Below are 18,771 nucleotides of genomic sequence, written 5' to 3' on the forward strand. Positions count from 1 at the left end.
TGGGAGCGTTCTACATTGCAATTTTACGAGAGCTGTTTAAATGATGCCATCCACCTGCACACAAACAATCCCGCTCTTCGGATGGCGACAATTCGGCGTATAAAACTCCGTCTTCTGGATTTGAAACGGGAATCGTTGCGTGGATCTGTCGTACGGAGCCGAGCCCCCGGAGCGCTGGCTGATGAAGCGCCTTCCGTGTTTCATCAGCTGCGCGAACGCCGGCGCGCAAAGCGACGTTACGTCACAGAGCTGGAATCAGCTGACGGTGCGCGGCTTAATAGCCGGGCGGCAATTCTTGCCGAGGCCCACCGTCACTTCATCGAACTTTTCAGTGAGAAATATACTGATGCTGCCGCGATTTCCGAGCTTCTCCACGACGTTCCATACGTCTTATCCGTAGCGGATCGCCGTCGTCTCACAGAAAACTTTACCGTGGACGAAGTGGGTGATGTCTTAAAACTGTGTTCCCAGAACAAATCACCGGGCGCTGATGGGTTGCCACCGGAATTTTATCTGCATTTTTGGCACTTGTTTGGCTCTGCCCTGACTGACGTTTTTAATGAAATTTTAAATGGTGTGGATGTCCCTGCGTCCTTCCTGGAAGGTATTGTGGTCTTGGTTCCAAAGGTTCCGGTCACCAGGAAACTGTGCAATCTTAGACCAATCACCCTTCTTAATGGTGATTACAAACTCTTCACCAAATGTGTCTCTTCCCGCTTGAAGCTGGTCATGAAAAAACTCATTAGTCCCTTTCAATACTGTGCAGTGCCTCAACGCACTCTCTATGGTGCTGTGTCGACATACCGAGATGCCATTGCCTATGCTTCGACGAATAGGATTCCTTTTGGCATTTTATCCGTCGATTTTGCAATGGCTTTTGACAGAGTTAGCCACATATATCTCCGGCGAGTGCTCCAGAAGTTTGGTTTCGGTGTAAAGTATATAACTATGATTTTTACCCTTTTCCAAAATTCCACCTCACGGATTAGTATCAATGGACTTTTATCGGAACCTGTTCCGCTGTGCTGTTCCGTCAAACAAGGGTGCCCTCTGTCAATGGCGCTTTACGCTATTTCCTTAGATCCTTTGTTGCGTAAGTTGCATAGTGTTTGTAGGGGCATACGTATTGGGAATGAGAAGCACGTTTGTCGCGCTTATGCTGACGACCTTGGCCTCTTGGTGTCCTCGGCTACCGACTTTGCTACAATACGCGCAGTTCTTACACAGTATGAACGTGCATCCGGTGCGAGCATCAATACCCGTAAGACGGTTTTTCTGCCTATTTATGCAGCGACACGTGGCTTCAAACGCCCATGGTTTACAGTGAAGCAGGAACACAAAATTTTGGGTGTTCGCTTTCGGGCCAATCTGTTACAGACTGCGTCCTACAACTGGCGTATTGTCTTAAATGGCATACGAGCTATGGCTAGCCTGTCCGCTACTCGCACCCTCGCATTAACACAGCGGGTGATTTTAATAAATGTTTTCTTGCTCAGCAAAGCCTGGTACCTCGCACAGTTATTTCAGGTACCCAAGAATTTGGGCAGAGCCATAACACAGGCAGTCTATTGGCTATTGTGGCGGGGACATATTTTCAAGGTGTCTTACGAAACATGTACTTTACCGCGCGAACAGGGTGGGCTCGGGCTCATTCATTTTGCTATGAAAGCCGCAGCATTGCTCCTTCATCGGACGAGCGTCACCATTGAACAGGATCCGTCGAGCCCCACAGCTGTTCTGTTCGCTATTCATCGGCCTCTATCTGAAGCAGCACCTCTCGACCCGACTACAATACCGTTTCAGCTGCGTTATGTTCGAGAATACTACATTCAAAAAAGTTATCTCGCCGCCGACGTACTCGACCATCGCACACGGACTGTGAAACGTGTCTACCAGGGACTAAGAGGACGGCCGGTCGGTAATAAGATGGAGGCGCGCTACCCGCGATCTGCGTGGAGGACGGTGTGGGCTCACGTTCATGCTCCCTTCTTGTCAGCGGACGTCAGCAGCTTTTGGTACCAAGTGGTTAACAGAATTCTTCCCACCAACGAAAAGCTGCGCCGCATTCACTTATCTCCATCGAGCTTGTGTGAAGACTGTCGTCAAGACGACACCTTAGAACATCGTTTCGTGTGCCTGAGGTCACGGTCGACTTGGAACATTGCCGCCAGGATGCTCGCACTTATCAACCGGACCAGCGCTGCCGCTTTTTCTGCGGACACGGCATTGATCCCGGACTTCAACCCTTATCCGCATACGAAGCGTGCCGCCACTGCATGGATCGTGGCTCACACTGTGTTCGCCCTCCTGCAATTGAGACTTACGGACGACTATGCCTATCTGGTTTATTTATCCACACAACATGACCTCACTAAAACCAGGAAAGACTATGCCAAAATCTTTGCCAATTTTCTGCAAATTGCACTTGCATTTGCCCACGACAAACTGTTGTAATCAACACTTCACTGCTGCGACTTTTCTTTACTTCTGTGTTTTGCATTGTCTCCGGGTCCGGATACATAGTTAATGCAAATTGAATGCTACAGGAACAGTGAATCATAACAAGTACGATGCTTACGCTTGTGCAGAACTACAATGTGGAAATTACGACGAAAAGTTTAACACAGTGTTATCCTGTGTTTGTGTGTGTTTGTGTTTTGCTGTCATTTAGTGATTTCTTTCTGTTTTTAATTCATTTTTTTATACCGTCTGGTTCCTCCGTTATCGGCGTACATTCACGGGTGCGTTGCGCACGCCGCTGCCACGGAGATTGTTTGGTTTTTAAGAACAGAGGATTTTTTATTTTCTTTTTACACACGTCGGAGAGGATTGTGTTTTACTTCCCTTTATCCGCCGGACAGTTCGGAAAGTTCGGGAGTATATTCATTCCTTTGATATGTGTCGATTATTTTACTTTTTGTGACTTTTTTCATTACCCATTTTAATGGCCGCCACGAAGCATTTTGAACATAATATCATGGGACGTGTGAAGGGTGTTCCTTCCCTGTGACTGAGAGGACTAACTCAGGCAGTCATTGCTTTTTCTTCTTTTTTTAAATTTTATTCTTTTTATTGAGTTTCGGTGTAAAGCGCCTGATGCGCTGTTATTCTTTCATTTTTTATTTTAAGGCGTGAAGGCGCGAAGCGACTGCTTAGCTGTCAATATAGGCCTGCACTTTCACTTCAAGTGGATTTTAGTTTTCCTTTGATGCTTCACTAGCGGTGGACAGCCACAAGAAACTTTCCTCGCAGCAATCCCGTATCTCCGATTTCATCACTTCATCTTGAACACCAACGTCTTCCAAGGAACCATACCGAGAAGTTTACGGTTTTTCCACTGAATGGACAGTGCAACAATTCGTCTTTTCTGTTTGCAAGCAGCACCGTTTATTTATAGCTGATGAAGCTCGCCGAAGAAGGCATAACTTGGAGAGCGCAAGGCCGGGCTATAAGGGGAGTTGGGAGGCCCGTAAGAAAAAAAAAAAAAAAAAAATAAAAAAAAAAAAAAAAAAACAAAAAAAAAAAAAAAAAAAAAAAAAAAAAAAAGCTGCCAACTTTTTCTCGTTTTTTTTTGTGGTGTTTTCTCGTGCTGTAGAAAGCAGCTCCTGTGCCCCTGGCGCCGCGTAGGTAGCGTGGCCGAGCGGTCTAAGGCGCTGGTTTCAGGCACCAGTCTCTTCGGAGGCGTGGGTTCGAATCCCACCGCTGCCAATGTTTTCTAAGCAGGAGCACTGATTACCCGCGAAGGAAACAGCGCAGCAAGCCGTGAGCGTCTCTTTCTTAAATTGTCGTAGCAGCACAGTGCGTGGTGCAACGACAGGATTCACACGCGCAGTTTGGTGTCACGATTGCTGGCGCTCGTCTCCACGAAATGTGTCTCGAGCATGACGTTCTATGCAGTGGAAACGCTAATTTTTGCCGTTGTCGTCAAGTGGATTGTGTACAGCTTGCTGTGTTCGCTGGAGGAGCACTTGTGTCGTTATCCGGTGTGGTCTAGTGGCTAGGATACCTGGCTCTCACCCAGGAGGCCCGGGTTCGATTCCCGGTACCGGAAATACGCATTTTACTGCTCCTCTTATGCGACTTGTCCCGACTTAGCTCGACTGACGCTCCGCTGACGCTTGCACAAAATGACGTTAAGTACGATTCGCGGTCACAAGTGACGGCGAGAGCGATGCGACACCTCTTATCGAGGCACATACCTGTGGTCAACAGAGTTGGAGGACTACAAGACATTGCCACAGGGGTTTAATGCAGCTAACCACACTGCTTAGTGTCCTAACAGCGCAGACACGTTTCGTTTGCCAGTATACATATAATGGAGACCACGTCTGACACAGCTGTGGCGAGACACAGTGGGCTGAGCTTTGCTGTGCATAGCCACTTGCAGTCGCGAGAACTGCTTTCGGCGGTGCCTCCGTGGCCGTGATCGTCTAGTGGTTAGGACATTGCGTTGTGGCCGCAATAACCCAGGTTCGAATCCTGGTCACGGCACTTTTTAAAGTTTTGCCTTGCTGTCGCTGCAATGACGGTAGTGAACCACTGTTTGAATTCACGGTGCCCTCTGGATTTCTCGCTCATGTTCCACGAGCTGCAGGTGGCACTACCAGTTCATTATCAACACGTAATGCCGCCGCACCACAGCGCGGGCTGCTGCCTGTGTAGTTAACCTCTATTCGAAAAGGGCAGTTGTTTGAAGTGCAATGGATGAGCGGCCAGTCGCAGCAGAACAGGAAGCTGTGTCGTGCACTGTTTCTACGAAAGCGAACAACACTGACGCAGGTAGCGTGGCCGAGCGGTCTAAGGCGCTGGTTTAAGGCACCAGTCTCTTCGGAGGCGTGGGTTCGAATCCCACCGCTGCCAACTTTTTCTCGTTTTTTTTTGTGGTGTTTTCTCGTGCTGTAGAAAGCAGCTCCTGTGCCCCTGGCGCCGCGTAGGTAGCGTGGCCGAGCGGTCTAAGGCGCTGGTTTCAGGCACCAGTCTCTTCGGAGGCGTGGGTTCGAATCCCACCGCTGCCAATGTTTTCTAAGCAGGAGCACTGATTACCCGCGAAGGAAACAGCGCAGCAAGCCGTGAGCGTCTCTTTCTTAAATTGTCGTAGCAGCACAGTGCGTGGTGCAACGACAGGATTCACACGCGCAGTTTGGTGTCACGATTGCTGGCGCTCGTCTCCACGAAATGTGTCTCGAGCATGACGTTCTATGCAGTGGAAACGCTAATTTTTGCCGTTGTCGTCAAGTGGATTGTGTACAGCTTGCTGTGTTCGCTGGAGGAGCACTTGTGTCGTTATCCGGTGTGGTCTAGTGGCTAGGATACCTGGCTCTCACCCAGGAGGCCCGGGTTCGATTCCCGGTACCGGAAATACGCATTTTACTGCTCCTCTTATGCGACTTAGCTCGACTGACGCTCCGCTGACGCTTGCACAAAATGACGTTAAGTACGATTCGCGGTCACAAGTGACGGCGAGAGCGATGCGACACCTCTTATCGAGGCACATACCTGTGGTCAACAGAGTTGGAGGACTACAAGACATTGCCACAGGGGTTTAATGCAGCTAACCACACTGCTTAGTGTCCTAACAGCGCAGACACGTTTCGTTTGCCAGTATACATATAATGGAGACCACGTCTGACACAGCTGTGGCGAGACACAGTGGGCTGAGCTTTGCTGTGCATAGCCACTTGCAGTCGCGAGAACTGCTTTCGGCGGTGCCTCCGTGGCCGTGATCGTCTAGTGGTTAGGACATTGCGTTGTGGCCGCAATAACCCAGGTTCGAATCCTGGTCACGGCACTTTTTAAAGTTTTGCCTTGCTGTCGCTGCAATGACGGTAGTGAACCACTGTTTGAATTCACGGTGCCCTCTGGATTTCTCGCTCATGTTCCACGAGCTGCAGGTGGCACTACCAGTTCATTATCAACACGTAATGCCGCCGCACCACAGCGCGGGCTGCTGCCTGTGTAGTTAACCTCTATTCGAAAAGGGCAGTTGTTTGAAGTGCAATGGATGAGCGGCCAGTCGCAGCAGAACAGGAAGCTGTGTCGTGCACTGTTTCTACGAAAGCGAACAACACTGACGCAGGTAGCGTGGCCGAGCGGTCTAAGGCGCTGGTTTAAGGCACCAGTCTCTTCGGAGGCGTGGGTTCGAATCCCACCGCTGCCAACTTTTTCTCGTTTTTTTTTGTGGTGTTTTCTCGTGCTGTAGAAAGCAGCTCCTGTGCCCCTGGCGCCGCGTAGGTAGCGTGGCCGAGCGGTCTAAGGCGCTGGTTTCAGGCACCAGTCTCTTCGGAGGCGTGGGTTCGAATCCCACCGCTGCCAATGTTTTCTAAGCAGGAGCACTGATTACCCGCGAAGGAAACAGCGCAGCAAGCCGTGAGCGTCTCTTTCTTAAATTGTCGTAGCAGCACAGTGCGTGGTGCAACGACAGGATTCACACGCGCAGTTTGGTGTCACGATTGCTGGCGCTCGTCTCCACGAAATGTGTCTCGAGCATGACGTTCTATGCAGTGGAAACGCTAATTTTTGCCGTTGTCGTCAAGTGGATTGTGTACAGCTTGCTGTGTTCGCTGGAGGAGCACTTGTGTCGTTATCCGGTGTGGTCTAGTGGCTAGGATACCTGGCTCTCACCCAGGAGGCCCGGGTTCGATTCCCGGTACCGGAAATACGCATTTTACTGCTCCTCTTATGCGACTTGTCCCGACTTAGCTCGACTGACGCTCCGCTGACGCTTGCACAAAATGACGTTAAGTACGATTCGCGGTCACAAGTGACGGCGAGAGCGATGCGACACCTCTTATCGAGGCACATACCTGTGGTCAACAGAGTTGGAGGACTACAAGACATTGCCACAGGGGTTTAATGCAGCTAACCACACTGCTTAGTGTCCTAACAGCGCAGACACGTTTCGTTTGCCAGTATACATATAATGGAGACCACGTCTGACACAGCTGTGGCGAGACACAGTGGGCTGAGCTTTGCTGTGCATAGCCACTTGCAGTCGCGAGAACTGCTTTCGGCGGTGCCTCCGTGGCCGTGATCGTCTAGTGGTTAGGACATTGCGTTGTGGCCGCAATAACCCAGGTTCGAATCCTGGTCACGGCACTTTTTAAAGTTTTGCCTTGCTGTCGCTGCAATGACGGTAGTGAACCACTGTTTGAATTCACGGTGCCCTCTGGATTTCTCGCTCATGTTCCACGAGCTGCAGGTGGCACTACCAGTTCATTATCAACACGTAATGCCGCCGCACCACAGCGCGGGCTGCTGCCTGTGTAGTTAACCTCTATTCGAAAAGGGCAGTTGTTTGAAGTGCAATGGATGAGCGGCCAGTCGCAGCAGAACAGGAAGCTGTGTCGTGCACTGTTTCTACGAAAGCGAACAACACTGACGCAGGTAGCGTGGCCGAGCGGTCTAAGGCGCTGGTTTAAGGCACCAGTCTCTTCGGAGGCGTGGGTTCGAATCCCACCGCTGCCAACTTTTTCTCGTTTTTTTTTGTGGTGTTTTCTCGTGCTGTAGAAAGCAGCTCCTGTGCCCCTGGCGCCGCGTAGGTAGCGTGGCCGAGCGGTCTAAGGCGCTGGTTTCAGGCACCAGTCTCTTCGGAGGCGTGGGTTCGAATCCCACCGCTGCCAATGTTTTCTAAGCAGGAGCACTGATTACCCGCGAAGGAAACAGCGCAGCAAGCCGTGAGCGTCTCTTTCTTAAATTGTCGTAGCAGCACAGTGCGTGGTGCAACGACAGGATTCACACGCGCAGTTTGGTGTCACGATTGCTGGCGCTCGTCTCCACGAAATGTGTCTCGAGCATGACGTTCTATGCAGTGGAAACGCTAATTTTTGCCGTTGTCGTCAAGTGGATTGTGTACAGCTTGCTGTGTTCGCTGGAGGAGCACTTGTGTCGTTATCCGGTGTGGTCTAGTGGTTAGGATACCTGGCTCTCACCCAGGAGGCCCGGGTTCGATTCCCGGTACCGGAAATACGCATTTTACTGCTCCTCTTATGCGACTTAGCTCGACTGACGCTCCGCTGACGCTTGCACAAAATGACGTTAAGTACGATTCGCGGTCACAAGTGACGGCGAGAGCGATGCGACACCTCTTATCGAGGCACATACCTGTGGTCAACAGAGTTGGAGGACTACAAGACATTGCCACAGGGGTTTAATGCAGCTAACCACACTGCTTAGTGTCCTAACAGCGCAGACACGTTTCGTTTGCCAGTATACATATAATGGAGACCACGTCTGACACAGCTGTGGCGAGACACAGTGGGCTGAGCTTTGCTGTGCATAGCCACTTGCAGTCGCGAGAACTGCTTTCGGCGGTGCCTCCGTGGCCGTGATCGTCTAGTGGTTAGGACATTGCGTTGTGGCCGCAATAACCCAGGTTCGAATCCTGGTCACGGCACTTTTTAAAGTTTTGCCTTGCTGTCGCTGCAATGACGGTAGTGAACCACTGTTTGAATTCACGGTGCCCTCTGGATTTCTCGCTCATGTTCCACGAGCTGCAGGTGGCACTACCAGTTCATTATCAACACGTAATGCCGCCGCACCACAGCGCGGGCTGCTGCCTGTGTAGTTAACCTCTATTCGAAAAGGGCAGTTGTTTGAAGTGCAATGGATGAGCGGCCAGTCGCAGCAGAACAGGAAGCTGTGTCGTGCACTGTTTCTACGAAAGCGAACAACACTGACGCAGGTAGCGTGGCCGAGCGGTCTAAGGCGCTGGTTTAAGGCACCAGTCTCTTCGGAGGCGTGGGTTCGAATCCCACCGCTGCCAACTTTTTCTCGTTTTTTTTTTGTGGTGTTTTCTCGTGCTGTAGAAAGCAGCTCCTGTGCCCCTGGCGCCGCGTAGGTAGCGTGGCCGAGCGGTCTAAGGCGCTGGTTTCAGGCACCAGTCTCTTCGGAGGCGTGGGTTCGAATCCCACCGCTGCCAATGTTTTCTAAGCAGGAGCACTGATTACCCGCGAAGGAAACAGCGCAGCAAGCCGTGAGCGTCTCTTTCTTAAATTGTCGTAGCAGCACAGTGCGTGGTGCAACGACAGGATTCACACGCGCAGTTTGGTGTCACGATTGCTGGCGCTCGTCTCCACGAAATGTGTCTCGAGCATGACGTTCTATGCAGTGGAAACGCTAATTTTTGCCGTTGTCGTCAAGTGGATTGTGTACAGCTTGCTGTGTTCGCTGGAGGAGCACTTGTGTCGTTATCCGGTGTGGTCTAGTGGCTAGGATACCTGGCTCTCACCCAGGAGGCCCGGGTTCGATTCCCGGTACCGGAAATACGCATTTTACTGCTCCTCTTATGCGACTTGTCCCGACTTAGCTCGACTGACGCTCCGCTGACGCTTGCACAAAATGACGTTAAGTACGATTCGCGGTCACAAGTGACGGCGAGAGCGATGCGACACCTCTTATCGAGGCACATACCTGTGGTCAACAGAGTTGGAGGACTACAAGACATTGCCACAGGGGTTTAATGCAGCTAACCACACTGCTTAGTGTCCTAACAGCGCAGACACGTTTCGTTTGCCAGTATACATATAATGGAGACCACGTCTGACACAGCTGTGGCGAGACACAGTGGGCTGAGCTTTGCTGTGCATAGCCACTTGCAGTCGCGAGAACTGCTTTCGGCGGTGCCTCCGTGGCCGTGATCGTCTAGTGGTTAGGACATTGCGTTGTGGCCGCAATAACCCAGGTTCGAATCCTGGTCACGGCACTTTTTAAAGTTTTGCCTTGCTGTCGCTGCAATGACGGTAGTGAACCACTGTTTGAATTCACGGTGCCCTCTGGATTTCTCGCTCATGTTCCACGAGCTGCAGGTGGCACTACCAGTTCATTATCAACACGTAATGCCGCCGCACCACAGCGCGGGCTGCTGCCTGTGTAGTTAACCTCTATTCGAAAAGGGCAGTTGTTTGAAGTGCAATGGATGAGCGGCCAGTCGCAGCAGAACAGGAAGCTGTGTCGTGCACTGTTTCTACGAAAGCGAACAACACTGACGCAGGTAGCGTGGCCGAGCGGTCTAAGGCGCTGGTTTAAGGCACCAGTCTCTTCGGAGGCGTGGGTTCGAATCCCACCGCTGCCAACTTTTTCTCGTTTTTTTTTGTGGTGTTTTCTCGTGCTGTAGAAAGCAGCTCCTGTGCCCCTGGCGCCGCGTAGGTAGCGTGGCCGAGCGGTCTAAGGCGCTGGTTTCAGGCACCAGTCTCTTCGGAGGCGTGGGTTCGAATCCCACCGCTGCCAATGTTTTCTAAGCAGGAGCACTGATTACCCGCGAAGGAAACAGCGCAGCAAGCCGTGAGCGTCTCTTTCTTAAATTGTCGTAGCAGCACAGTGCGTGGTGCAACGACAGGATTCACACGCGCAGTTTGGTGTCACGATTGCTGGCGCTCGTCTCCACGAAATGTGTCTCGAGCATGACGTTCTATGCAGTGGAAACGCTAATTTTTGCCGTTGTCGTCAAGTGGATTGTGTACAGCTTGCTGTGTTCGCTGGAGGAGCACTTGTGTCGTTATCCGGTGTGGTCTAGTGGCTAGGATACCTGGCTCTCACCCAGGAGGCCCGGGTTCGATTCCCGGTACCGGAAATACGCATTTTACTGCTCCTCTTATGCGACTTAGCTCGACTGACGCTCCGCTGACGCTTGCACAAAATGACGTTAAGTACGATTCGCGGTCACAAGTGACGGCGAGAGCGATGCGACACCTCTTATCGAGGCACATACCTGTGGTCAACAGAGTTGGAGGACTACAAGACATTGCCACAGGGGTTTAATGCAGCTAACCACACTGCTTAGTGTCCTAACAGCGCAGACACGTTTCGTTTGCCAGTATACATATAATGGAGACCACGTCTGACACAGCTGTGGCGAGACACAGTGGGCTGAGCTTTGCTGTGCATAGCCACTTGCAGTCGCGAGAACTGCTTTCGGCGGTGCCTCCGTGGCCGTGATCGTCTAGTGGTTAGGACATTGCGTTGTGGCCGCAATAACCCAGGTTCGAATCCTGGTCACGGCACTTTTTAAAGTTTTGCCTTGCTGTCGCTGCAATGACGGTAGTGAACCACTGTTTGAATTCACGGTGCCCTCTGGATTTCTCGCTCATGTTCCACGAGCTGCAGGTGGCACTACCAGTTCATTATCAACACGTAATGCCGCCGCACCACAGCGCGGGCTGCTGCCTGTGTAGTTAACCTCTATTCGAAAAGGGCAGTTGTTTGAAGTGCAATGGATGAGCGGCCAGTCGCAGCAGAACAGGAAGCTGTGTCGTGCACTGTTTCTACGAAAGCGAACAACACTGACGCAGGTAGCGTGGCCGAGCGGTCTAAGGCGCTGGTTTAAGGCACCAGTCTCTTCGGAGGCGTGGGTTCGAATCCCACCGCTGCCAACTTTTTCTCGTTTTTTTTTGTGGTGTTTTCTCGTGCTGTAGAAAGCAGCTCCTGTGCCCCTGGCGCCGCGTAGGTAGCGTGGCCGAGCGGTCTAAGGCGCTGGTTTCAGGCACCAGTCTCTTCGGAGGCGTGGGTTCGAATCCCACCGCTGCCAATGTTTTCTAAGCAGGAGCACTGATTACCCGCGAAGGAAACAGCGCAGCAAGCCGTGAGCGTCTCTTTCTTAAATTGTCGTAGCAGCACAGTGCGTGGTGCAACGACAGGATTCACACGCGCAGTTTGGTGTCACGATTGCTGGCGCTCGTCTCCACGAAATGTGTCTCGAGCATGACGTTCTATGCAGTGGAAACGCTAATTTTTGCCGTTGTCGTCAAGTGGATTGTGTACAGCTTGCTGTGTTCGCTGGAGGAGCACTTGTGTCGTTATCCGGTGTGGTCTAGTGGCTAGGATACCTGGCTCTCACCCAGGAGGCCCGGGTTCGATTCCCGGTACCGGAAATACGCATTTTACTGCTCCTCTTATGCGACTTAGCTCGACTGACGCTCCGCTGACGCTTGCACAAAATGACGTTAAGTACGATTCGCGGTCACAAGTGACGGCGAGAGCGATGCGACACCTCTTATCGAGGCACATACCTGTGGTCAACAGAGTTGGAGGACTACAAGACATTGCCACAGGGGTTTAATGCAGCTAACCACACTGCTTAGTGTCCTAACAGCGCAGACACGTTTCGTTTGCCAGTATACATATAATGGAGACCACGTCTGACACAGCTGTGGCGAGACACAGTGGGCTGAGCTTTGCTGTGCATAGCCACTTGCAGTCGCGAGAACTGCTTTCGGCGGTGCCTCCGTGGCCGTGATCGTCTAGTGGTTAGGACATTGCGTTGTGGCCGCAATAACCCAGGTTCGAATCCTGGTCACGGCACTTTTTAAAGTTTTGCCTTGCTGTCGCTGCAATGACGGTAGTGAACCACTGTTTGAATTCACGGTGCCCTCTGGATTTCTCGCTCATGTTCCACGAGCTGCAGGTGGCACTACCAGTTCATTATCAACACGTAATGCCGCCGCACCACAGCGCGGGCTGCTGCCTGTGTAGTTAACCTCTATTCGAAAAGGGCAGTTGTTTGAAGTGCAATGGATGAGCGGCCAGTCGCAGCAGAACAGGAAGCTGTGTCGTGCACTGTTTCTACGAAAGCGAACAACACTGACGCAGGTAGCGTGGCCGAGCGGTCTAAGGCGCTGGTTTAAGGCACCAGTCTCTTCGGAGGCGTGGGTTCGAATCCCACCGCTGCCAACTTTTTCTCGTTTTTTTTTGTGGTGTTTTCTCGTGCTGTAGAAAGCAGCTCCTGTGCCCCTGGCGCCGCGTAGGTAGCGTGGCCGAGCGGTCTAAGGCGCTGGTTTCAGGCACCAGTCTCTTCGGAGGCGTGGGTTCGAATCCCACCGCTGCCAATGTTTTCTAAGCAGGAGCACTGATTACCCGCGAAGGAAACAGCGCAGCAAGCCGTGAGCGTCTCTTTCTTAAATTGTCGTAGCAGCACAGTGCGTGGTGCAACGACAGGATTCACACGCGCAGTTTGGTGTCACGATTGCTGGCGCTCGTCTCCACGAAATGTGTCTCGAGCATGACGTTCTATGCAGTGGAAACGCTAATTTTTGCCGTTGTCGTCAAGTGGATTGTGTACAGCTTGCTGTGTTCGCTGGAGGAGCACTTGTGTCGTTATCCGGTGTGGTCTAGTGGCTAGGATACCTGGCTCTCACCCAGGAGGCCCGGGTTCGATTCCCGGTACCGGAAATACGCATTTTACTGCTCCTCTTATGCGACTTAGCTCGACTGACGCTCCGCTGACGCTTGCACAAAATGACGTTAAGTACGATTCGCGGTCACAAGTGACGGCGAGAGCGATGCGACACCTCTTATCGAGGCACATACCTGTGGTCAACAGAGTTGGAGGACTACAAGACATTGCCACAGGGGTTTAATGCAGCTAACCACACTGCTTAGTGTCCTAACAGCGCAGACACGTTTCGTTTGCCAGTATACATATAATGGAGACCACGTCTGACACAGCTGTGGCGAGACACAGTGGGCTGAGCTTTGCTGTGCATAGCCACTTGCAGTCGCGAGAACTGCTTTCGGCGGTGCCTCCGTGGCCGTGATCGTCTAGTGGTTAGGACATTGCGTTGTGGCCGCAATAACCCAGGTTCGAATCCTGGTCACGGCACTTTTTAAAGTTTTGCCTTGCTGTCGCTGCAATGACGGTAGTGAACCACTGTTTGAATTCACGGTGCCCTCTGGATTTCTCGCTCATGTTCCACGAGCTGCAGGTGGCACTACCAGTTCATTATCAACACGTAATGCCGCCGCACCACAGCGCGGGCTGCTGCCTGTGTAGTTAACCTCTATTCGAAAAGGGCAGTTGTTTGAAGTGCAATGGATGAGCGGCCAGTCGCAGCAGAACAGGAAGCTGTGTCGTGCACTGTTTCTACGAAAGCGAACAACACTGACGCAGGTAGCGTGGCCGAGCGGTCTAAGGCGCTGGTTTAAGGCACCAGTCTCTTCGGAGGCGTGGGTTCGAATCCCACCGCTGCCAACTTTTTCTCGTTTTTTTTTGTGGTGTTTTCTCGTGCTGTAGAAAGCAGCTCCTGTGCCCCTGGCGCCGCGTAGGTAGCGTGGCCGAGCGGTCTAAGGCGCTGGTTTCAGGCACCAGTCTCTTCGGAGGCGTGGGTTCGAATCCCACCGCTGCCAATGTTTTCTAAGCAGGAGCACTGATTACCCGCGAAGGAAACAGCGCAGCAAGCCGTGAGCGTCTCTTTCTTAAATTGTCGTAGCAGCACAGTGCGTGGTGCAACGACAGGATTCACACGCGCAGTTTGGTGTCACGATTGCTGGCGCTCGTCTCCACGAAATGTGTCTCGAGCATGACGTTCTATGCAGTGGAAACGCTAATTTTTGCCGTTGTCGTCAAGTGGATTGTGTACAGCTTGCTGTGTTCGCTGGAGGAGCACTTGTGTCGTTATCCGGTGTGGTCTAGTGGCTAGGATACCTGGCTCTCACCCAGGAGGCCCGGGTTCGATTCCCGGTACCGGAAATACGCATTTTACTGCTCCTCTTATGCGACTTAGCTCGACTGACGCTCCGCTGACGCTTGCACAAAATGACGTTAAGTACGATTCGCGGTCACAAGTGACGGCGAGAGCGATGCGACACCTCTTATCGAGGCACATACCTGTGGTCAACAGAGTTGGAGGACTACAAGACATTGCCACAGGGGTTTAATGCAGCTAACCACACTGCTTAGTGTCCTAACAGCGCAGACACGTTTCGTTTGCCAGTATACATATAATGGAGACCACGTCTGACACAGCTGTGGCGAGACACAGTGGGCTGAGCTTTGCTGTGCATAGCCACTTGCAGTCGCGAGAACTGCTTTCGGCGGTGCCTCCGTGGCCGTGATCGTCTAGTGGTTAGGACATTGCGTTGTGGCCGCAATAACCCAGGTTCGAATCCTGGTCACGGCACTTTTTAAAGTTTTGCCTTGCTGTCGCTGCAATGACGGTAGTGAACCACTGTTTGAATTCACGGTGCCCTCTGGATTTCTCGCTCATGTTCCACGAGCTGCAGGTGGCACTACCAGTTCATTATCAACACGTAATGCCGCCGCACCACAGCGCGGGCTGCTGCCTGTGTAGTTAACCTCTATTCGAAAAGGGCAGTTGTTTGAAGTGCAATGGATGAGCGGCCAGTCGCAGCAGAACAGGAAGCTGTGTCGTGCACTGTTTCTACGAAAGCGAACAACACTGACGCAGGTAGCGTGGCCGAGCGGTCTAAGGCGCTGGTTTAAGGCACCAGTCTCTTCGGAGGCGTGGGTTCGAATCCCACCGCTGCCAACTTTTTCTCGTTTTTTTTTGTGGTGTTTTCTCGTGCTGTAGAAAGCAGCTCCTGTGCCCCTGGCGCCGCGTAGGTAGCGTGGCCGAGCGGTCTAAGGCGCTGGTTTCAGGCACCAGTCTCTTCGGAGGCGTGGGTTCGAATCCCACCGCTGCCAATGTTTTCTAAGCAGGAGCACTGATTACCCGCGAAGGAAACAGCGCAGCAAGCCGTGAGCGTCTCTTTCTTAAATTGTCGTAGCAGCACAGTGCGTGGTGCAACGACAGGATTCACACGCGCAGTTTGGTGTCACGATTGCTGGCGCTCGTCTCCACGAAATGTGTCTCGAGCATGACGTTCTATGCAGTGGAAACGCTAATTTTTGCCGTTGTCGTCAAGTGGATTGTGTACAGCTTGCTGTGTTCGCTGGAGGAGCACTTGTGTCGTTATCCGGTGTGGTCTAGTGGCTAGGATACCTGGCTCTCACCCAGGAGGCCCGGGTTCGATTCCCGGTACCGGAAATACGCATTTTACTGCTCCTCTTATGCGACTTAGCTCGACTGACGCTCCGCTGACGCTTGCACAAAATGACGTTAAGTACGATTCGCGGTCACAAGTGACGGCGAGAGCGATGCGACACCTCTTATCGAGGCACATACCTGTGGTCAACAGAGTTGGAGGACTACAAGACATTGCCACAGGGGTTTAATGCAGCTAACCACACTGCTTAGTGTCCTAACAGCGCAGACACGTTTCGTTTGCCAGTATACATATAATGGAGACCACGTCTGACACAGCTGTGGCGAGACACAGTGGGCTGAGCTTTGCTGTGCATAGCCACTTGCAGTCGCGAGAACTGCTTTCGGCGGTGCCTCCGTGGCCGTGATCGTCTAGTGGTTAGGACATTGCGTTGTGGCCGCAATAACCCAGGTTCGAATCCTGGTCACGGCACTTTTTAAAGTTTTGCCTTGCTGTCGCTGCAATGACGGTAGTGAACCACTGTTTGAATTCACGGTGCCCTCTGGATTTCTCGCTCATGTTCCACGAGCTGCAGGTGGCACTACCAGTTCATTATCAACACGTAATGCCGCCGCACCACAGCGCGGGCTGCTGCCTGTGTAGTTAACCTCTATTCGAAAAGGGCAGTTGTTTGAAGTGCAATGGATGAGCGGCCAGTCGCAGCAGAACAGGAAGCTGTGTCGTGCACTGTTTCTACGAAAGCGAACAACACTGACGCAGGTAGCGTGGCCGAGCGGTCTAAGGCGCTGGTTTAAGGCACCAGTCTCTTCGGAGGCGTGGGTTCGAATCCCACCGCTGCCAACTTTTTCTCGTTTTTTTTTGTGGTGTTTTCTCGTGCTGTAGAAAGCAGCTCCTGTGCCCCTGGCGCCGCGTAGGTAGCGTGGCCGAGCGGTCTAAGGCGCTGGTTTCAGGCACCAGTCTCTTCGGAGGCGTGGGTTCGAATCCCACCGCTGCCAATGTTTTCTAAGCAGGAGCACTGATTACCCGCGAAGGAAACAGCGCAGCAAGCCGTGAGCGTCTCTTTCTTAAATTGTCGTAGCAGCACAGTGCGTGGTGCAACGACAGGATTCACACGCGCAGTTTGGTGTCACGATTGCTGGCGCTCGTCTCCACGAAATGTGTCTCGAGCATGACGTTCTATGCAGTGGAAACGCTAATTTTTGCCGTTGTCGTCAAGTGGATTGTGTACAGCTTGCTGTGTTCGCTGGAGGAGCACTTGTGTCGTTATCCGGTGTGGTCTAGTGGCTAGGATACCTGGCTCTCACCCAGGAGGCCCGGGTTCGATTCCCGGTACCGGAAATACGCATTTTACTGCTCCTCTTATGCGACTTAGCTCGACTGACGCTCCGCTGACGCTTGCACAAAATGACGTTAAGTACGATTCGCGGTCACAAGTGACGGCGAGAGCGATGCGACACCTCTTATCGAGGCACATACCTGTGGTCAACAGAGTTGGAGGACTACAAGACATTGCCACAGGGGTTTAATGCAGCTAACCACACTGCTTAGTGTCCTAACAGCGCAGACACGTTTCGTTTGCCAGTATACATATAATGGAGACCACGTCTGACACAGCTGTGGCGAGACACAGTGGGCTGAGCTTTGCTGTGCATAGCCACTTGCAGTCGCGAGAACTGCTTTCGGCGGTGCCTCCGTGGCCGTGATCGTCTAGTGGTTAGGACATTGCGTTGTGGCCGCAATAACCCAGGTTCGAATCCTGGTCACGGCACTTTTTAAAGTTTTGCCTTGCTGTCGCTGCAATGACGGTAGTGAACCACTGTTTGAATTCACGGTGCCCTCTGGATTTCTCGCTCATGTTCCACGAGCTGCAGGTGGCACTACCAGTTCATTATCAACACGTAATGCCGCCGCACCACAGCGCGGGCTGCTGCCTGTGTAGTTAACCTCTATTCGAAAAGGGCAGTTGTTTGAAGTGCAATGGATGAGCGGCCAGTCGCAGCAGAACAGGAAGCTGTGTCGTGCACTGTTTCTACGAAAGCGAACAACACTGACGCAGGTAGCGTGGCCGAGCGGTCTAAGGCGCTGGTTTAAGGCACCAGTCTCTTCGGAGGCGTGGGTTCGAATCCCACCGCTGCCAACTTTTTCTCGTTTTTTTTTGTGGTGTTTTCTCGTGCTGTAGAAAGCAGCTCCTGTGCCCCTGGCGCCGCGTAGGTAGCGTGGCCGAGCGGTCTAAGGCGCTGGTTTCAGGCACCAGTCTCTTCGGAGGCGTGGGTTCGAATCCCACCGCTGCCAATGTTTTCTAAGCAGGAGCACTGATTACCCGCGAAGGAAACAGCGCAGCAAGCCGTGAGCGTCTCTTTCTTAAATTGTCGTAGCAGCACAGTGCGTGGTGCAACGACAGGATTCACACGCGCAGTTTGGTGTCACGATTGCTGGCGCTCGTCTCCACGAAATGTGTCTCGAGCATGACGTTCTATGCAGTGGAAACGCTAATTTTTGCCGTTGTCGTCAAGTGGATTGTGTACAGCTTGCTGTGTTCGCTGGAGGAGCACTTGTGTCGTTATCCGGTGTGGTCTAGTGGCTAGGATACCTGGCTCTCACCCAGGAGGCCCGGGTTCGATTCCCGGTACCGGAAATACGCATTTTACTGCTCCTCTTATGCGACTTAGCTCGACTGACGCTCCGCTGACGCTTGCACAAAATGACGTTAAGTACGATTCGCGGTCACAAGTGACGGCGAGAGCGATGCGACACCTCTTATCGAGGCACATACCTGTGGTCAACAGAGTTGGAGGACTACAAGACATTGCCACAGGGGTTTAATGCAGCTAACCACACTGCTTAGTGTCCTAACAGCGCAGACACGTTTCGTTTGCCAGTATACATATAATGGAGACCACGTCTGACACAGCTGTGGCGAGACACAGTGGGCTGAGCTTTGCTGTGCATAGCCACTTGCAGTCGCGAGAACTGCTTTCGGCGGTGCCTCCGTGGCCGTGATCGTCTAGTGGTTAGGACATTGCGTTGTGGCCGCAATAACCCAGGTTCGAATCCTGG

General features: G+C 52.4%; 46 non-coding genes across 46 annotated transcripts; all 46 read left to right on the plus strand.

Annotated features, from left to right (window-relative positions):
- Nucleotides 1–3,626: 3,626 nt before the first annotated feature.
- Trnal-cag (transfer RNA leucine (anticodon CAG)) lies at nt 3,627–3,708 on the plus strand. Its single transcript has one exon. It is a non-coding gene; the product is annotated as a tRNA-Leu (tRNA).
- Nucleotides 3,709–3,979: 271 nt separating this feature from the next.
- Nucleotides 3,980–4,051, plus strand: Trnae-cuc (transfer RNA glutamic acid (anticodon CUC)). Its single transcript has one exon. It is a non-coding gene; the product is annotated as a tRNA-Glu (tRNA).
- Nucleotides 4,052–4,419: 368 nt separating this feature from the next.
- On the plus strand, nt 4,420–4,491 carry Trnah-gug (transfer RNA histidin (anticodon GUG)). The gene has a single exon. It is a non-coding gene; the product is annotated as a tRNA-His (tRNA).
- Nucleotides 4,492–4,778: 287 nt separating this feature from the next.
- Trnal-aag (transfer RNA leucine (anticodon AAG)) lies at nt 4,779–4,860 on the plus strand. Its single transcript has one exon. It is a non-coding gene; the product is annotated as a tRNA-Leu (tRNA).
- A 73-nt stretch (nt 4,861–4,933) lies between these two features.
- On the plus strand, nt 4,934–5,015 carry Trnal-cag (transfer RNA leucine (anticodon CAG)). Its single transcript has one exon. It is a non-coding gene; the product is annotated as a tRNA-Leu (tRNA).
- A 271-nt stretch (nt 5,016–5,286) lies between these two features.
- Nucleotides 5,287–5,358, plus strand: Trnae-cuc (transfer RNA glutamic acid (anticodon CUC)). The gene has a single exon. It is a non-coding gene; the product is annotated as a tRNA-Glu (tRNA).
- A 358-nt stretch (nt 5,359–5,716) lies between these two features.
- On the plus strand, nt 5,717–5,788 carry Trnah-gug (transfer RNA histidin (anticodon GUG)). The gene has a single exon. It is a non-coding gene; the product is annotated as a tRNA-His (tRNA).
- A 287-nt stretch (nt 5,789–6,075) lies between these two features.
- On the plus strand, nt 6,076–6,157 carry Trnal-aag (transfer RNA leucine (anticodon AAG)). Its single transcript has one exon. It is a non-coding gene; the product is annotated as a tRNA-Leu (tRNA).
- A 73-nt stretch (nt 6,158–6,230) lies between these two features.
- Nucleotides 6,231–6,312, plus strand: Trnal-cag (transfer RNA leucine (anticodon CAG)). The gene has a single exon. It is a non-coding gene; the product is annotated as a tRNA-Leu (tRNA).
- Nucleotides 6,313–6,583: 271 nt separating this feature from the next.
- On the plus strand, nt 6,584–6,655 carry Trnae-cuc (transfer RNA glutamic acid (anticodon CUC)). Its single transcript has one exon. It is a non-coding gene; the product is annotated as a tRNA-Glu (tRNA).
- A 368-nt stretch (nt 6,656–7,023) lies between these two features.
- On the plus strand, nt 7,024–7,095 carry Trnah-gug (transfer RNA histidin (anticodon GUG)). Its single transcript has one exon. It is a non-coding gene; the product is annotated as a tRNA-His (tRNA).
- A 287-nt stretch (nt 7,096–7,382) lies between these two features.
- Nucleotides 7,383–7,464, plus strand: Trnal-aag (transfer RNA leucine (anticodon AAG)). The gene has a single exon. It is a non-coding gene; the product is annotated as a tRNA-Leu (tRNA).
- A 73-nt stretch (nt 7,465–7,537) lies between these two features.
- Nucleotides 7,538–7,619, plus strand: Trnal-cag (transfer RNA leucine (anticodon CAG)). Its single transcript has one exon. It is a non-coding gene; the product is annotated as a tRNA-Leu (tRNA).
- A 271-nt stretch (nt 7,620–7,890) lies between these two features.
- Nucleotides 7,891–7,962, plus strand: Trnae-cuc (transfer RNA glutamic acid (anticodon CUC)). Its single transcript has one exon. It is a non-coding gene; the product is annotated as a tRNA-Glu (tRNA).
- Nucleotides 7,963–8,320: 358 nt separating this feature from the next.
- Nucleotides 8,321–8,392, plus strand: Trnah-gug (transfer RNA histidin (anticodon GUG)). Its single transcript has one exon. It is a non-coding gene; the product is annotated as a tRNA-His (tRNA).
- A 287-nt stretch (nt 8,393–8,679) lies between these two features.
- Nucleotides 8,680–8,761, plus strand: Trnal-aag (transfer RNA leucine (anticodon AAG)). Its single transcript has one exon. It is a non-coding gene; the product is annotated as a tRNA-Leu (tRNA).
- A 74-nt stretch (nt 8,762–8,835) lies between these two features.
- Trnal-cag (transfer RNA leucine (anticodon CAG)) lies at nt 8,836–8,917 on the plus strand. Its single transcript has one exon. It is a non-coding gene; the product is annotated as a tRNA-Leu (tRNA).
- A 271-nt stretch (nt 8,918–9,188) lies between these two features.
- Trnae-cuc (transfer RNA glutamic acid (anticodon CUC)) lies at nt 9,189–9,260 on the plus strand. The gene has a single exon. It is a non-coding gene; the product is annotated as a tRNA-Glu (tRNA).
- A 368-nt stretch (nt 9,261–9,628) lies between these two features.
- On the plus strand, nt 9,629–9,700 carry Trnah-gug (transfer RNA histidin (anticodon GUG)). The gene has a single exon. It is a non-coding gene; the product is annotated as a tRNA-His (tRNA).
- A 287-nt stretch (nt 9,701–9,987) lies between these two features.
- Trnal-aag (transfer RNA leucine (anticodon AAG)) lies at nt 9,988–10,069 on the plus strand. The gene has a single exon. It is a non-coding gene; the product is annotated as a tRNA-Leu (tRNA).
- A 73-nt stretch (nt 10,070–10,142) lies between these two features.
- Trnal-cag (transfer RNA leucine (anticodon CAG)) lies at nt 10,143–10,224 on the plus strand. The gene has a single exon. It is a non-coding gene; the product is annotated as a tRNA-Leu (tRNA).
- Nucleotides 10,225–10,495: 271 nt separating this feature from the next.
- Nucleotides 10,496–10,567, plus strand: Trnae-cuc (transfer RNA glutamic acid (anticodon CUC)). Its single transcript has one exon. It is a non-coding gene; the product is annotated as a tRNA-Glu (tRNA).
- A 358-nt stretch (nt 10,568–10,925) lies between these two features.
- On the plus strand, nt 10,926–10,997 carry Trnah-gug (transfer RNA histidin (anticodon GUG)). The gene has a single exon. It is a non-coding gene; the product is annotated as a tRNA-His (tRNA).
- A 287-nt stretch (nt 10,998–11,284) lies between these two features.
- Nucleotides 11,285–11,366, plus strand: Trnal-aag (transfer RNA leucine (anticodon AAG)). Its single transcript has one exon. It is a non-coding gene; the product is annotated as a tRNA-Leu (tRNA).
- Nucleotides 11,367–11,439: 73 nt separating this feature from the next.
- On the plus strand, nt 11,440–11,521 carry Trnal-cag (transfer RNA leucine (anticodon CAG)). The gene has a single exon. It is a non-coding gene; the product is annotated as a tRNA-Leu (tRNA).
- Nucleotides 11,522–11,792: 271 nt separating this feature from the next.
- Nucleotides 11,793–11,864, plus strand: Trnae-cuc (transfer RNA glutamic acid (anticodon CUC)). The gene has a single exon. It is a non-coding gene; the product is annotated as a tRNA-Glu (tRNA).
- Nucleotides 11,865–12,222: 358 nt separating this feature from the next.
- Nucleotides 12,223–12,294, plus strand: Trnah-gug (transfer RNA histidin (anticodon GUG)). The gene has a single exon. It is a non-coding gene; the product is annotated as a tRNA-His (tRNA).
- A 287-nt stretch (nt 12,295–12,581) lies between these two features.
- On the plus strand, nt 12,582–12,663 carry Trnal-aag (transfer RNA leucine (anticodon AAG)). Its single transcript has one exon. It is a non-coding gene; the product is annotated as a tRNA-Leu (tRNA).
- Nucleotides 12,664–12,736: 73 nt separating this feature from the next.
- Nucleotides 12,737–12,818, plus strand: Trnal-cag (transfer RNA leucine (anticodon CAG)). Its single transcript has one exon. It is a non-coding gene; the product is annotated as a tRNA-Leu (tRNA).
- A 271-nt stretch (nt 12,819–13,089) lies between these two features.
- Nucleotides 13,090–13,161, plus strand: Trnae-cuc (transfer RNA glutamic acid (anticodon CUC)). Its single transcript has one exon. It is a non-coding gene; the product is annotated as a tRNA-Glu (tRNA).
- Nucleotides 13,162–13,519: 358 nt separating this feature from the next.
- Nucleotides 13,520–13,591, plus strand: Trnah-gug (transfer RNA histidin (anticodon GUG)). The gene has a single exon. It is a non-coding gene; the product is annotated as a tRNA-His (tRNA).
- Nucleotides 13,592–13,878: 287 nt separating this feature from the next.
- On the plus strand, nt 13,879–13,960 carry Trnal-aag (transfer RNA leucine (anticodon AAG)). Its single transcript has one exon. It is a non-coding gene; the product is annotated as a tRNA-Leu (tRNA).
- Nucleotides 13,961–14,033: 73 nt separating this feature from the next.
- Trnal-cag (transfer RNA leucine (anticodon CAG)) lies at nt 14,034–14,115 on the plus strand. The gene has a single exon. It is a non-coding gene; the product is annotated as a tRNA-Leu (tRNA).
- A 271-nt stretch (nt 14,116–14,386) lies between these two features.
- Nucleotides 14,387–14,458, plus strand: Trnae-cuc (transfer RNA glutamic acid (anticodon CUC)). Its single transcript has one exon. It is a non-coding gene; the product is annotated as a tRNA-Glu (tRNA).
- A 358-nt stretch (nt 14,459–14,816) lies between these two features.
- Nucleotides 14,817–14,888, plus strand: Trnah-gug (transfer RNA histidin (anticodon GUG)). Its single transcript has one exon. It is a non-coding gene; the product is annotated as a tRNA-His (tRNA).
- Nucleotides 14,889–15,175: 287 nt separating this feature from the next.
- Nucleotides 15,176–15,257, plus strand: Trnal-aag (transfer RNA leucine (anticodon AAG)). The gene has a single exon. It is a non-coding gene; the product is annotated as a tRNA-Leu (tRNA).
- Nucleotides 15,258–15,330: 73 nt separating this feature from the next.
- Nucleotides 15,331–15,412, plus strand: Trnal-cag (transfer RNA leucine (anticodon CAG)). Its single transcript has one exon. It is a non-coding gene; the product is annotated as a tRNA-Leu (tRNA).
- A 271-nt stretch (nt 15,413–15,683) lies between these two features.
- Trnae-cuc (transfer RNA glutamic acid (anticodon CUC)) lies at nt 15,684–15,755 on the plus strand. The gene has a single exon. It is a non-coding gene; the product is annotated as a tRNA-Glu (tRNA).
- A 358-nt stretch (nt 15,756–16,113) lies between these two features.
- On the plus strand, nt 16,114–16,185 carry Trnah-gug (transfer RNA histidin (anticodon GUG)). The gene has a single exon. It is a non-coding gene; the product is annotated as a tRNA-His (tRNA).
- Nucleotides 16,186–16,472: 287 nt separating this feature from the next.
- Nucleotides 16,473–16,554, plus strand: Trnal-aag (transfer RNA leucine (anticodon AAG)). The gene has a single exon. It is a non-coding gene; the product is annotated as a tRNA-Leu (tRNA).
- Nucleotides 16,555–16,627: 73 nt separating this feature from the next.
- Nucleotides 16,628–16,709, plus strand: Trnal-cag (transfer RNA leucine (anticodon CAG)). The gene has a single exon. It is a non-coding gene; the product is annotated as a tRNA-Leu (tRNA).
- Nucleotides 16,710–16,980: 271 nt separating this feature from the next.
- On the plus strand, nt 16,981–17,052 carry Trnae-cuc (transfer RNA glutamic acid (anticodon CUC)). The gene has a single exon. It is a non-coding gene; the product is annotated as a tRNA-Glu (tRNA).
- A 358-nt stretch (nt 17,053–17,410) lies between these two features.
- Trnah-gug (transfer RNA histidin (anticodon GUG)) lies at nt 17,411–17,482 on the plus strand. The gene has a single exon. It is a non-coding gene; the product is annotated as a tRNA-His (tRNA).
- A 287-nt stretch (nt 17,483–17,769) lies between these two features.
- On the plus strand, nt 17,770–17,851 carry Trnal-aag (transfer RNA leucine (anticodon AAG)). Its single transcript has one exon. It is a non-coding gene; the product is annotated as a tRNA-Leu (tRNA).
- A 73-nt stretch (nt 17,852–17,924) lies between these two features.
- Nucleotides 17,925–18,006, plus strand: Trnal-cag (transfer RNA leucine (anticodon CAG)). Its single transcript has one exon. It is a non-coding gene; the product is annotated as a tRNA-Leu (tRNA).
- A 271-nt stretch (nt 18,007–18,277) lies between these two features.
- Trnae-cuc (transfer RNA glutamic acid (anticodon CUC)) lies at nt 18,278–18,349 on the plus strand. Its single transcript has one exon. It is a non-coding gene; the product is annotated as a tRNA-Glu (tRNA).
- The last annotated feature ends 422 nt before the right edge of the window (nt 18,350–18,771 follow it).

Source organism: Schistocerca serialis, unplaced genomic scaffold (assembly GCF_023864345.2).
Source record: "Schistocerca serialis cubense isolate TAMUIC-IGC-003099 unplaced genomic scaffold, iqSchSeri2.2 HiC_scaffold_762, whole genome shotgun sequence".
NCBI classification, from domain to species: Eukaryota; Metazoa; Arthropoda; class Insecta; order Orthoptera; family Acrididae; genus Schistocerca; species Schistocerca serialis.